The 16,246-nt window shown below is 34.8% G+C and overlaps 1 pseudogene; it reads left to right on the forward strand.

Moving 5' to 3' along the window:
* The first annotated feature begins 5,070 nt into the window (after positions 1 to 5,070).
* Positions 5,071 to 5,189, forward strand: LOC112471579 (annotated as a pseudogene).
* Positions 5,190 to 16,246: the final 11,057 nt, after the last annotated feature.

Consider the following 16,246-nt stretch of genomic DNA (forward strand, 5'->3'; position numbering starts at 1 on the left):
AAAATAATAGAAAACTGGCGAAAAAAGATGTGAGATAAATAAGCAATGGAATATTACTGAGCTATAAGAAGAGATGAAATACTGCCATTTGTGAAAACATGGATGGATCTTGAGATTATCATGCTAAGCAAAATAAGTCAGACTGAAAAAGTTGAGAACCATATGTTTTCACTCATATGTGGTATATAAAACTAAAAGTTAAAACAAATATGACAAACAGAGACTCATGGACATGGACAGTGAACTAGTGGTTACCAGAGAGAAGCAGGGAGCAGGGAGGTAGATAGGGGTAACAGAAGTCAAATATTTGGTGGTAGAAGGAAATTGAATTTTGGGTGGTGAACACACAATGTAATATACATATGCTGTATTATTAAATTGTACACTTGAAATCTATTTGATTTTATTAACCAATGTCATCACAATAATTTTAATAAATAAAAAAGTTAATTACTTGTTGCATTAATCTTTTATTATCATTACATAAAAAATGAATGGGTTAAGAAGTACAACTGGTAGCAAAAAATAGTCATGGGTGTAAAGTACATGATAAGGAATATAATTACTAAAATTGTTAATACCTATGTATGTATGGTGCCAGGTGAATACTAGAGTTATCCAGAGAATCTTTTCATAAATTACATAAATATCTAACCACTATGCTGTATATCTGAAACTAATACAAAAAACATTGAATGCCAATTGTAATTAAAAACATTTTTAAAGATAAACTGTTAGAATCAAAAAATTAAAAACTAAGTCTATCTAAAAAACTAAATAAAGGAATTAATTAATTAATATTTCAAAATACCAACAAGCATTTTCTTTAATATTAAACAATCTGATACTAGCGAACTGAACACAGTAACATATTAAAAAGATTATACATCATGATCAAGTGGGCTTTATTCCAGGGGCACAGGGATGGTTCAACATATGCAAATACATTAACGTGATATACCACATAAACAAATTAAAAAATAAGAATCATAAGATCATATCAATAGATGCAGAAAAGCCTTCAACAAGAAACAGCACCCATTTATGATCAAAAAACTTCACAAAAATCGGTATAGAAGGAAAATACCTTAATATAATAAAGGTAATCTATGACGAGCCCTCAGCCAACATTATACTTAATGGTGAAAACCTAAAAATCTTCCCTCTAAGATTAGGAACAAGGAAAGGCTGTCCACTATCACCACTGTCATTCAATATAACATTGAAGGTCTTACTGAGTGCAATCAGGCAAGAAAAAGATAGAAAAGACATCTAAATAGGAAACGAAGAAGTCAAACTGTCACTATTTGCAGTTGACATGATTCTCTATATAGAAAACCCTAAACTCCACAAGAACACTACTAGAAACAATAAGCAAATACAGTAAAGTTTCTGGATACAAAATCAAGTGGGCTTCATCCCAGGGGTACAGGGATGGTTCCACATACGCAAATCGATTAATGTGATACACCACATAAACAAATTAAAAAAATAAGAATCATGTGATCATATCAATAGATGCACAAAAAGCCTTCAACAGGATATAGCATCCATTTATGATCAAAACACTTCACAAAATTGGTAAAGAAAGAAAGTACCTTAACATAATAAAGGCCATATATGACAAAACCACAGCCAACATTATGCTTAATGGTGAAAAACTAAAAACCTTCCCTCTAAGATCGGGAACAAGGCAAGGCTGTCTAGTATCACCACTGTTATTCAGTGCAACATTGGAGTCCTAGCAAGGGCAATCAGACAAGAGAAAGATATAAAAGGCATCTAAATAGGACATGAAAAAGTCAAACTGTCACTATTTGTGAATGACATGATTCTCTATATAGAAAACACTAAAGACTCCATAAGAACACTAATAGAAACAATAAGCAAATACTGTAAAGTTTCTTGATACAAAATCAATGTTCAAAAATCCATAGTGTTCCTACACTCTAATAATGAAGTGTCAGAAAAAGAAGAGGAAAAAATAATTCCTTTTGCAATTGCAACAAAAAGAATAAAATACTTAGGAAATTATTTAATGAAACATGTAAAGAACCTATATAATGAAAACTATAAGACCCTATTAAAAGAAATTGAAGAAGATACAGAGAAATGGAAAGATATTCTGTGTTCTTGGATTGGAAGAATCAACATAGTTAATATGACCATATTACTTTAAGCATTGTACAGATTTAATGCAATCTCCATCAAAATCCCATCGGAATTTTTTGAAAGAAATGGAATAAAACATCATCAGGTTTGTATGAAAGCATGAAAGACCCCGAATTGCCAAAGCCATCCTGAGAAAAAAGAATGAGGCTAGAGGCATCACTTTGACTGACTTCAAATTATGCTACAAAGTAACAGTAATCAAAATGGCATGGTATTGGCAGAAAAACAGACACATGGACCAGTGGAACAGAATCGAGAGTCCTAGAGTAAACCCATATTTATATGGGCAAATAATTCTCAAAACAAAAGCCCAAAACACACAGTATAGAAAGGAAAGTATCTTCAATAAATGGTGCTGGGAAAACTGGAAAGCCACCTGCTAAAGAATGAAAACTAGACTATTATCTATAACCACACACCAAAATTAACTCAAAATGGATTAAGGACCTGAATATAAGACCTGAAACAATAAAATGCATAGAAGAGAACATAGGAACTAAACTCAAGGATCTTGGACTTAAAGAGGAAATTATGAGTTTGATCTCAAAAGCTAGAGAAGTAAAAGCTAAAATAAACGAGTGGGACTACATCAAACTAAAAAGCTTCTGCTCAACCTACGGGCATACCACCATGAACACGCTCGATCTCATCTGATCCTGGAAGTTAAGCAGGATTGGACCTGGTTAGTACTTGGATGGGGGACTGCTGGGGACTGGGTGCTGTAGACTTAAAAATAAAAAGCTTCTGCTTTGCAAAAGAAATCATCAACAAGGTAAAGAGACAGCCATTGAATGGGAAAATATATTTGCAAGCAACAATTCCGATAAGGGCCTAATATCCAAAATATACAAAGAACTCATACGATTCAATAACAACAACAACAAAAAACAAACGATCCAATCAAAAAATGGGCAGAGAACCTGAACAGACACTTCTCCATAGAGGCTATACAAATGGCCAACAAATATTTGAAAAGGCGCTCAACATCTCTAGCTATTAGGGAAATGCAAATAAAAACCACAATGAGATACCATCTCATATCTGTTTGAATGGCTATAATGAACAGTACAAGTATTAACAAATGTTGGAGAGGATGTGGAGAAAAAGGAACCCTCATACACTGCTGGTGGGACTGCAAATTGGTACAGCCACTATGGAAAACAGTAGGGAGTTTCCTTAAAAAACTATGAATTGATCTACCATATGATCCAGCAATCCCTCTACTGGGTAATTACCCCAAAGACTTGAAAACCCATATCCAAAAAGATATTTGTGTACCGATATTCATAGCAGCATTATTCACAGTGGCCAGGACATGGAAACAACTGAAGTGGCTTACAATAGATGATTGGCTAAAGAAGCTGTGGTACATATATACAATGGAATATTACTCAGCTATAGGAAGAAATGAAATACTGCCATTTGCGACAACATGAATGGACCTCGAGATAATCAAGCTAAGCTAAATAAGCCAGACAGAAAAAGTTAAAAATCACATGATATCACTTACATGTGGTATATAGACCTAAAAGCAACAAATGAACAGGACAAACAAACAGAGATTCATGAACGTGGACTATAGATTAGTGATTACCAGAGGGTAGGGAGTGAGGGAAGAGGAGGTAGATAGATGGTTAAAGGAGGTCAAATATAGGAGGTTAGGGGGAGGGTGAAGTGGGTAAAGGGGATCAAATATATGTAGCTGAAAGAAACTGGATGTTGGGTGGTAAACACAAAATGGAATATACAGATGTCAAATTATAATGTACACCTGAAAATTATATAAACTTAATTTTTAAAAAGTTATTAAAAAAAGAATATATGAATTCTTGTTGATCTATATAAGTAATTGAATAAATAAAAGGGAAAGAAGAGGGGAAAAAAGAATATTCTTAAAATTGATGTTATAATTGCACAAACTTGTAGGCAACCTAAATATTCATCAGTAATATTATAGATACTGTAGAATATTAATAAATAAAAGCTGTGAACTAGATGTACAAACAGCAACATGAATAGATACTAAAAATATAGTGTTGAGTAAAAAACGGTAAGAAACAAAATGAGATCTCTGAGTCAATACCTCTTCTTGGTAAATTAGAAATCCAAATTTACATAAAATAACACTATGAATTAAGCAAGAATATAAGCACGTTTAAACACAAATATATGGCTCTTGAAGAAGAAGAATGGGAGAGAGAATTGACAAATAATTTGTAAAGCTTTCTTTTTCTTTCCATTATCTCTTCAAAGAGAGAGTGTATATATGAGAATTTGTCAAATCTCCACTAATTCAAACGCTGAAAACTTGGGTGAAGTTTTTTGTTTTATTGTTTTTTGGTGTTTTGTTTGTTTGTTTGTTTTTTGTTTTTTTGTTTTTGCTTCAAAATAGTTTTATATGCATGTCTGTGAAACCTAGAAATTCTCTCGCATCTCATATTCAATAAATTAGTATATCCCTTTGTCTATTCCTTCAAATTATACCTGGAATCTACCTACTTCTTTCTGTGTCCACTGCTACTACCTTATTCTAATTCATCATCTCTTCTTGCCATAACTAATGCAATGGTATCTCAACAAATATTTCTGCCTTGCCATGCCCCACTTCAGCTCTCCACCCTCAATCACATCTCTAAGCAGAGGCCAGAGTGATTTTTAAAATACCTAGTTCAGATCATGTCGCTGTTCAACTGAAAACCCACCAATGGTTTCCCATCTAACAGAATAAAACCCTTGCATAGATAAGTCTACAAAGCTCTACAAGACCTGGCACTAACATCACCCCAGCACACCTTTAAGACCTCAAATCTGGACATGGTTCCATAGTGTAGTGGTTAGCACATCTGCTTTACATACAGAAGGTCCTGGGTTCACGCCCCAGTGGAGCCACAGACCATGATCTATGGCCATACCACCTTGAATGCGCCTGATCTCCTCTGATGTTGAAAGCCAAGCAGGGTTGGGCCTGGTTAGTATTTGGATGGGAGACCACCTAGGAAGACCAGATGGTGTAGGCATTAAATAATAATAATAAAAAAAAAAATTTAAAAAAATGACCTCAAATTTTATCTCAGGGCCCTTGCAGTTGCCATTTTCTCTATCTGGATCCCAAATTCCTGCTCAAGGTCATCATCGGAGAGGCTTCCCCTGACCACCCTCTCTAAAATAGCGAATTCTCTTTTCTCCTATTTCTATCCCTGTTTTATTTTTCTTCATGGCATTTATCACCACCTAACAGAATATTTGTTTTCAGATACCCTTACCCCACTAGAAAGCAAGTGCCTTAGGAATAGGATGTCTTTTGATGTCCTTCTCAATTTCAGTGCATTCAAGAAACAAACCAATGAATGAATGAAAAATAGGAGGAAGAGACAGAGACAGACAAAGGCAGACACAGAGAGAAAGACAGAGAAGAGAAACCTGAGCTCTTTTGGAGCCTACATGCTTGAAATATGAACGATTCTTTTGGACTAATTCTTCATCTTCTCCTTCCCCTTCCAGACTTCCTCTCTTGCTTTCTTTCAAGAGTAGGGATTGACCAAGAAACTGTTGTATAATGAACTAAAGACTTATTCTGACTATCCTCCCTGTGACATGGGAGACCTTCAAATACTTCCTTATTTTTACCAGCCCTGGGAAGAGCTTGTATATCTCAGACAGCTAAGTACTTTTTCAGACAGGTGTAGACAACTCCAAAAACAGATGTAAAAACATTTTTTTTTTCTAATTTAAAAGCACATTTAGAAAACACAGATAAGCAAAAAGTAGAAAGTACACATATCCAATAATTACTGTATCCTGAGATAACTTCTTATAATATTTTTATTTATTCCTTTTTTGTACATATTGTTTTCTGCCTGTTCAAAACCACCTTAAAAAAAGAAAAATGGAATTAAAACAATGATATTTTATCAGAATAGCATTTTACCTCTGCGTTTTTCTTTCTCTGAATCACCACCAACAAAAAACAACCCTAATCTAAGCATGAGAAACACACCAATTTTTTTTGAGGGATATTCTACAAAATATCTGCCCAGTAATCCTCAAAATTTACAAGATCATCAAAAAGAAGGAAAGTTTGAGAAACTGACAGACAAGAGGAGCCTAAGGAGGCATAATGACAACGTTACACGGGATTCTGGATGAGATCCTTGAACAGAAAAAAGACATTAGGGGGAAAATGAAGAAATCTGAATAAAACATGAATTAGTTAATTATAATATATTAATATTAGCTAATTTATTGTGACAAATGTATCGCAGAAATGTAAGACGTAAATAAGGGTAAATTGTGTGTGTGTGTTGGGGGAGGTGTATGGGAATTCTCTGTACTATCCTCACAATTTTTCTGTAAATCTAAAACTTCTAAAATTAAAAATTAATTTTAAAAATGGCACTTGAAATACTACTATACCTCAAATATATTAATACCTTACACTGGAAACGAAAAAGAATTGTTTCTGGAAATATTTCATGCTTAGTAGAATTTTTCATCACAATTCAGCATAGCCCACTCCCTCACATTCACTGTTTAGTGAAACAGGTAAGATAGCACTTATTGTTTCTGGTGAAGGAAAACCCTGAGCTACGGGATTAGCTCTCTATCAAAGATAGCCTGAGGATTTGTTTTGCCACATTTAGATGTCAGCATGGAGCTCAGATGTGTTATTTTAAGATTCTCGGCCTTTACAGGAAAAGGAAAGCATGGAAAACATACATATTTTTATAAAACTTCAGGTCTAATGAAAATGATTTTCATGGAAGTGAGCAATTGGACAAGACTTGGAAGTCAGCAGTCCTGTTTAGAGAAAAGACTACATAGCTTTTCATTGTTTTAAGAAAAATCTTTTCACGTATTTGCCTATTCATGAGTTAGATAAGTGTTTATTTTTGTATGCAGTGGGAGTTTTATAGTACTTTGTTATGGAAAACTATTGTGACAATAGATAATTGATATATCTATTAGGAGATCTTAGTTATTAATTATGCTCATAATAATAATTGTCACAAAATATGCAACAATTTTTCAAAGACCACCTCATTCGGTAATTTCAAAAACACACTTTTCATCTTCATGTTTCACATTACATTGGGTGTAACATAAGGGCTTTTACTTAGGAAAGGGCTTATTTAACTGCTTTAAGAAAAAGTGAGTTGGCAGAGGAAGTATTCTTACTCAAGTTTACTGGACAAGGTTCTGTAACTTGAATCCAGCCACCCAAGAATCCTCTTTATCAGAACTAGCTACAGGTTCCTGACCTCTCCCGTTTTCCAAAATGAAAACCCCAGTTCCTGCCCTTTATTCTGGATTTACCTCAATTTTCATAAAAGATCTGTGGGATATCAGTTTGAATAATTAGAATTGAAATTTTTCTTGCAAGCAAAATAGAGGCTCTTTCCTCAGGAAACCACGGTGACATGAATATCCCCTGAGTGCTATTGTCCTCCAAAAAACCCTATTTGTTTTCCCTAAATTTGCATTTTCATTTGATCATTAAAAATGAGTTTGTCTTTGTAATAGGAAACCCATGATTCTCTTGACTAATCAGGTTTGTCCAGTTGGTTACCACAGCAAGATCCTGGGGCCATTTGCTCATTGAACATTCAGTTTCCAGAGGCTACCAGTTACTTAACAAAAGTTTGTCCCTAAGAATAAGTGCTCACTCCAGCCATCAGTGAGGGGAGAGAGAGTGACGAAGTGGTAGTAAGGGTTGGAGAGAGGGAGTTTGAGGTTCTTTTACAGAGCCATACCAATAGGTTAAAAAATATCACTTGTTCACATTAAAGAATTATATATACGTATATTGAGGGAGAGAGAATAGAACACAGGGCAAAATACTTCAAAGCCACGCTTTGGCACCAGCAGACCTCCATCAATTACACAGACATGATAATTTTTGGATGAAAAACAACTCTATTAGTACCCTATGCCCTATTGATAATGGAGCTAGTAAGCAGCGACTTCACTCACAGGTCTCAACTATATTTAAGTGTCCTGCAATGGCTTATGACACTGAAAGAGGGCAAATTTGTCTGGGCATCTGCTACGTGCTGGGCAGTAAGCTGGGTGCTGGAGAGCTACATACAAATAAGATCCAATCCCTGCCATCAGGGAGGACCTATTCCATAATCGTTTGATGCGTCCAGCTCTGTGTGACCCCAGGAAACTTCATATTTTGGCTCTCTGATGACTTATTTTTAATAACACAGTAGGGCTTTACCCATCCCTTATTAATTTCTCTCTCTGATTCCTTGATTGCTTGATTGTCCTTTTTGTCTTATGTTTTTACTTTGAGTTGTTGCGGGGTTTGCTTTTGGCACAAATAGATTAGATATTCAATACAAAATATTCATTAATTGAAGGTAGAAATAATTGTATTTTTAAAAAAATGCCTCAAAATGAGTGGTTAGCTGATTTAACAGAATTCACAGGAGAGAAGTACGTGTGTTCATAAGTGTGCACACCCAAATACTTAAGGAATATGATCTAATATATATTTTAAGAACATAAGTACCTTTTCAGCTAAGGATCTTAGGATGACTTGAATCAAAATTTGACTTACATTTCCTCTAGTGCTTAAAGCTTGATTTGAAGCTTTAAACACTTGGGTTCAAAGTATTTCAGCTTTTAACGAAAACCGTTTGGATTCCATCAAAATAGTATATTAAGTATGCTTACTCCAATCCCCTGCTTCACAAAATAGGCTTGCAAATCTATTTTAATGAATGTTTTACATAAGCCGTTTCTTGAGACATGGTTAATAGGTAAATTTAAGATAATCTGTTTTATTTAGAAAAATAAAACATTTCTGAATGTATTTAAAATAAGATTTGTTTTATTAGAGTATTTTTTCATTAACCTTGAAATCGTGTAAATTATAGGAAAATAAAATTATTTGAAAAAATAGTTTTGCCCCACTGGTGCACTTAAATGTTTTTTCTCTTATATGTTAGTTGTCATATGTCTTTATGTGTTATGAATTTATTATTTTTATGAAATAAGATGAACACTTATAAGAGAGCTATTTAGTGATACATTATTACATTATCACTAATATTTGTAATTACTAAATAGTAAACAGATGTTTTATTCACATTTTTGCTTAGAGTTAGATTTTATTTTGCTCTAAGTGACTAATGTATTCATTCTAAAAGAATTCATAAAGGATTTTAAAATAATTTCTATCAATATCTTCCGAATATAGATATAATTTGTCATGTAATCTAAGACTGTCTTCTACTTTTGGGGAGACCATTGGGTTGGGTGATCATATAGAATATTATAATTAGAATATTGGAGAACTGTAATCCAAGTCCTTCACTTTACACAGGTGATAACTTGGCTTGTAAATGTTAAGTGATTTGTTCACCTTTCTAACCCTTTACACAGAGATAATTTCAGAAATGTTGAGCCTGGAAATGGCAGTTGGGGTAACATATATAATTGTCCCAGAGAGTGTTTTACCAACCACTTATCCTCTTCTCAGAGTCCAGTACAGGCAAAATATCAGACTGCCTGTAGGAGCCATGCATGGGTAATATGATCAATGTGAAACTATGGTGTGTTCTCCATCACTCATGTAACACACGTGATGCTGAGAGCTCACAACAGAAACTAACCAATGGGAAAGAGGCAACACGAGGGCATAATACATAACTCCACAGAGAATAACATGCTGGTTTTATTCTTGCACATATTGATTATTGTAATAGACTAAATGTTGTGTGTCCCCTCAAAATTCATATATTGAATCCTAACTCCCAGTGGGATGGTATTTGGAGGTGGGACTTTTGGGAGGTGATTAGGTTATGAAGGTGAAGCCTTCATGAATAAGATAGTGCTCTTCTAGAAGAGACCCTGCAGAGCTCCCTCCTTCCTTCTGCCATGTGAAGACACAGTGAGAAGAAGCCATCTATGAGTCAGGAAGCAGGCCTCACCAGACACCAAATCTGCTAGCATCTTAATCTTGGACTTCCCAACTTCCAATGCTGTGAAAAATAAATGTCGCTTAAGTCACCCAAAAATAAATGTCGCTTAAGTCTATGATAGTTTTGTTATAGCAGCCCCAAAAAACTAAAACACTTAAGAACCAAACTTTCTGCTAGAACTTATGAGTGATAGTTTCTCAGAGTCAGAGGGTTCACAATCATGTGCCCCCAAGACCAAATGTACAGAATGACCCAGACAAGTCTACAGGGTTGGATAGGGTTACTGGCTCATGATCAGTTATGAAAACATTGCAAAAGTTGCTTTTCAAGAGGCTGGCAACTGGAAAAAGCTTATTGAAGAGGAAGTTTCCTATTGAAAATTGCCAATGTTTATGTGACTAATTGAATCTGTTTCTTGGGTCTGAGGAGGCAGTGAAGGATAGTAGAAAGGATCCAGGCTTTGGAGGAAAACAAACTTGGATTTGAACTGCATGGTAGCTGTGTGACTCTCTTGTAAAATGAGCGTAAAGATATTGCTCTTGCAACATGAATTAGATGAGGGTATATACGTGACATATAATAGGTGCTCAATGGGTGGTAGTTATGATTAATTTTTCTCCATCCATATGAAAGAGGACAATAATGGTATAACGGTTTCCATTCCTGAGCCGTTTTCATATTCTAGGCAAAAATTTTACAACCTCTCTTTTTGAATCTTTGCAACCCTATGACCCAGCTATTATTGATATCATTTTTTTAAAAATAAACTTAGACTCGTTAAGATTAAGTAATATACCAAGTCCACTTGGAAAATAAGATGCAGAGGCAGGGTTCAAACCCAAGTCTGTCTGGCTTTTCACCACTATCTCACTCTCTTTCCCCAAGTCTTTTAGGATCAGGAGGCTAATTCCACTCCATAGATAGTCTTTCTTTTTATGTCTATTAGGCTGAAAGAGAAGTTGTGATTAACTAGTAAAGAATGATTGAAAATCTCAGAACTAACTCTTTAAAACACATGTGAGGCAGAAAAGTTCTAAATTTCTGCAGTTTTACTTGAGACCCTCAGGAACCAAGGTGAAACTGGAAGGCGGTGAGACTGATGTTTGACTTTTAGCTTAAACAGTGGAAATTTTAGTGCTCTGTGTTTGTTTTAGAACATATTTTATAGCAGTTTCTGTTGAGATGATGGGAAGATAGAAATCTCTTTTAGCATTTAGAAATGCTTTCTTTTTTCATTTTAATTTGAGTGGCAGTATTAATATTGGCTTCAGAGACGAAGTTTTTAAGACATTTATGCTAACTTCCAACATTAGCTATTTCCATTAGCTCTGCTGTAGTAAAATCCTGGTAAACATAGTTTACCGTGCCTTCCGTGAGCAAGGTCAAAAGATTAAAATGTACAAGACCGTGTTCCTTTTGGTCTAAAAAAACACTTGGCTGAGATTACACTTACTGCCTTGAGACTTTCTTGCTCCTTGAAGACTGTCTGATTTCCTTGGTTTAGGCTATCTTAATGACTCTTTGTCACCTGGACTTACAGCTGGAGATGGTGGTTAAAAAGAGCGAGAAGTCTCTCCCTCCTGTGCTGGGCTCCTGCAAGTCCTGGGAAATGTGGGAAATGGCCTTATACCCGAAATGCTTATAGTCTGATTTGTAGAACAGAATGCCAATTTGTTATTTTATTCATTCATCCTTTGTCAATATTACTATATATGGAAAGACAAATTACAATCAGTTAATCCATCAACAAGTATTTTAGGAATATTAAAAGGGTATCTTCTATGCTACTGATACCATGGTAGTTATAAGAGATTGTAATATACTGGAATGAACAAGAGTTCCTGGAGAAGAAAGTGCAAGTCATCATGATGATGATGACGATGATGCCAGTGACAGTGACGATGGTGATAATGGTGATGTTGGTGGTGATAACTACCAATTGTTGAGCACCTTTCATGTATCAGGATCAAGGATCTGTCTGTTTCTAAAACTCCTACTATCTAATATGCCTCACTTCTCTGTAAGTGTCACGGTGCTATAGCATGAGAAACATTCTATAGGTAGTTCACTTTAATGACCCATTGTCAGAAAGTAACAAGATCAGGGACACTAGAAATGAGACATCGGAATTGTAAATTAAGTCCCTTCACCTCTCTAAGCTTCATTTTTCTGGAGATAATCATACTTATGAGGTGTCAAAGGGTAGTCGTAAGGATCAAGTAAGAGGCTTATGAAAACTACCAGGTGCATGGAAGATGTCGCATAATTAGTAGTCATTATTAATATTGTTATCATTGTTAGATATAGTCTTGTCCTTTAAGAAATCTCAGTGATGTGGAAGAGAATTTCAAGAAGAATATGGTTAATAGTGACAAGTGACAGAGAAAAGCTAAACGTTAAGGAGAATAAGACTCAGGTAATATTGCTTTGTTACCGTGGAGTTATTGGAAAAGGAAAACAGGTAGGTCATGAAGCTGGGCATGAGTTGCTAACTGAAAATTATACACCTTTTCCCTGTGCATTTAGTGTACTAGCCAAGGTCTAGCATCATGTTCTCTTTTTTATAGTTTTACATAGAGGTTGCGCTAATACTGGTTTCTGAGCCTCATCTCTCTGGTACTTGAGTGACTGTTTATGTCCTTGCGGCAGACTCAGGTCCATTGTTTCTTTCAGCTGCCCTCCTTGGCCTCTCTCTACCAGGAGAGGCTGATTAAGTTCCCAGGGAAATACCCTGAGTCTGAGTGAGCAGAATACACTAAAAAGTTATAGTCTCTTGAAGGCTGCACAAAGAGATTGAACTGGTGAGAACTGTCTCTTCTGTCACTTGGTCCACCATAGATGTTATGAGCTTTGTTTTCTAGCTTAACAGAAGATAGAAAGGCAGTAAAATGCTGGTCCATTTTGCAGAAACAATTTTTTAATCAAATTTTAGTACTTGCTTTGGTCTGTGTTAGTTTGGAATAAATTTAAATTGTGTAAACAGAATCTTGCTTCAGCTTTTATGTTTTTTTTTTCCCTTGATTGTTCTAAATCTGAAGGAGAGCAACACTAGACCTCAGATGCCTTTTCATAGGTACAGCTCAATTAACTTTTCATTTCAGAGGTGATTTTAATTAATTAATCAACTAATCAATTATCATATATAGTTTTAATAGTAAAAAGTGTATCTTCTCTCCAGACTTCCTTTCCCTTTTTTTTACAGCAAGATGGTGGCATAATATAATCTGACCTAAACACAGAAGAAATTTGAGGTTTTATACCATGAAAAATGAATGTTTCTTACTTTATCAAATTTGCAAACTATTAATGTATTGAACTTACTGACAAAGAGTGGCTCCTGCCGCTAAATCCTATATCAACAACCACAAAAATACTAGATGTAAAAAAGGAGGGCAGACAGAAAAAAAGAGAGAGAGCTTTAAAGGTTGGTAAAGCACAACATCCTGACTCTGACATGACCCATTGAGATGCACTTTAACACTTCTAGGTTATCATGTGCCCAGTTTGTGGAAGAACTGTTTAGGGAACTCTGTGGTAACATGTAATGTAGAAGTCAGACTCTTCCTCCATAGAACACTTCAGAAAAACCACCTCCTGTGATGGCCCCATTAGAATAATTCATACGGGTAGCCAAAGTCTTCTGTTCTAGCTTTGCAAAGTAATTTCAGAATTTATTTAGAGGAAAACATAAAATTTACATGGTCATCAAGAATTTCATGAAATGTTTTACATTTCGTTGGCCTCATCCTGACACCATTATTACTTCCCAGCATGAAACAAAGAATGGAAGAATCTGTTTATAATACTTGCCCTTCCCCCAAATACCTATTCTCATTAAAAAAAATAAAATAAAAACAAAAACAAATAAGAAAAAACTCCAATAATTCAAGGAAAGCCCCGAGAGTAGTCTGTGTCCCCAGGCTGCTCTCAATTTTCTTTCTAAGCCTGATTTCCTTGGGTCTGCTGAATTTGGCCCAGAATAGATACAAACCAGTTACATCTCATAGCTTTTGTTTTTCATTCACCTGCACAATATGGCCATTGGAAGTTCAGTTAAGCACCTCTATGAAAGATACCATTTCCAAGTTAAAATATTTCACACATGGGTCATAAATGATAAATTCTACCTCCATCCCAACCCTACCCCCTTCATCTTCCTTATAGTCTCCAGGCTTTGAAGCCCTTCTCCACTAGAACTAACAAACTCACACATTAGGAATGGGTTTAATCTCAGGCCAACCAGAACCAGGATTGAATCATTATAATTAATTAATAATATAATTAATAATTTCTATTTCAAGGACTATTCTACAATGGTAAATAAGCAATGCAGTATATATTTTTCAGATCAGGTAGTTTCTTCCATTCTTCTTTACTCTCTTCTTCATAACCTAGTCCTTTTTTCTCTATTTAATTTCTAAATTCGCTTAAAATTATGTACCTCTCAACTTATATACAGCAAGTGACTTATCCTGGGAGAATCTGCCTCTCCAGCAACATATAGTTTCTGGCACATAAATTTTATTTAAAGATTGATTCTAAGTTTCTTGAGGCCACAGTCTGCGTCTTACATTATGTTTTATCTGCAGCCCCTAAAGTGCTATAAATTTAGATAAGTAAGTGACTGAGTGGATGGAGAAATAGATGCAACCAAGAATGGTTGAGTGGATGGATAAGAATGCTATGAAATTCAACTTGATATGTAAAATAAAAAGTTTGAAAACTTAAGAAGGTCAAAGGAGCATGACCTGAAAGATAATCATAAAATATTAAAGCAGCAGCTGAAACATAATGTGTGCAGATTCCTGAGAAAAATGAAGACCAAAACAAACCATTAAAAGTTTCCAATACTTTCTTTTTTAAGTTAGAGGACTACAACTACATATTGCTTCTTTCCAAAGTTTTCAGTTGTGAAAATTAGTCTACCCTTCATACATGTTTGGAATATATGAGTTGTCATCTGCCTCCTTTGCTATTTATTGAGGAAGATTATGCTTAGAGTCATTAGAAAAGTAATTCTCTCTTGATTTTTCAAGAAAATCCCAGATGTGACCTGCACATTGATGATAGAGAATTTAGTTTGCCAGCAAGAGATGAATTTGATTTTGGTTGTATTTTTTAAGTAGAGTTGCTAGAGTTTTTTCTTTTTTCAAGGACAAATTCACATATCCTCTTTTCTCCTATCCATAACTGCTACTCTGACTGGAAACTCCACTAGAATAGAAATATATTTCAGGTGGCAAAGAATCCAATTGACAAACAGTTTTTAGAAATCTACTGTGAGATCAAAGTATCAAATTCAACTCTGAAACCTTATAAGTGGGAATGCAGGATCAATCCCTTAATCTCTCCTTCAATAACACTGCCTGAGAAAGGCTGAGTGATTATGCAAATCAGATGCTGCAATTTAAGTTACTTTGTTTAAAATGATCTATTCTGCAGTGGAATTTAATCACTTGAACCCTGGCATTTTTAAACACCAGATGGCATGATCCAGTGGTACAAACTGTCAATCACATGCCACACTGCATCTATTAATGTTACCCGAATGATGCTTTGCCCTGAACTAATGATAATAAATTTCAATTAGTTAATACAAAAGATGGGACTTATTTGTTAAAGTAATCTGAGAGTGAGAAAAGGAAATTATTATGAAATATATGTTGTCACATCAATTTGCATTTTGACCAAACACTGGGTTCTGCGTGGGAGCCAAGGGCAATATTTTTTTAAATTAATTTATTATTTTTTTTATGGTGACATTGGTTAACGAAATCCAATAAGTTTCAGCTATACACTTTAACAGTAAGGCATATATATATATTTACACTGTGTGTTCATCTCCCATAGTTAGATTTCTTTCTGCCAAGGACAATATTAATAGGTTCTCTTAAACTTGAGTACAATTTGTAATGCAAAAACTTTTGCTAGGGAGATAAACTTCCGAAATAATTACCAAAGTAAATGTAAAGTGACCACCACAAAACCAAGAATGTAATGGCATTTAAACTTAAACTTTTCTTTTGAAATATTTGATAGAATTTAAGGAAAATAACTACATCTCAGAGGCTTTAGAAAAAAATATGCACATTAAGAAAAACTGGAAGAGAATTCAAAACATGGAAATAGTTATGTTGGGCTGGTAG

This window comes from Pteropus alecto, unplaced genomic scaffold (assembly GCF_000325575.1).
Source record: "Pteropus alecto unplaced genomic scaffold, ASM32557v1 scaffold57, whole genome shotgun sequence".
NCBI lineage: Eukaryota > Metazoa > Chordata > Mammalia > Chiroptera > Pteropodidae > Pteropus > Pteropus alecto.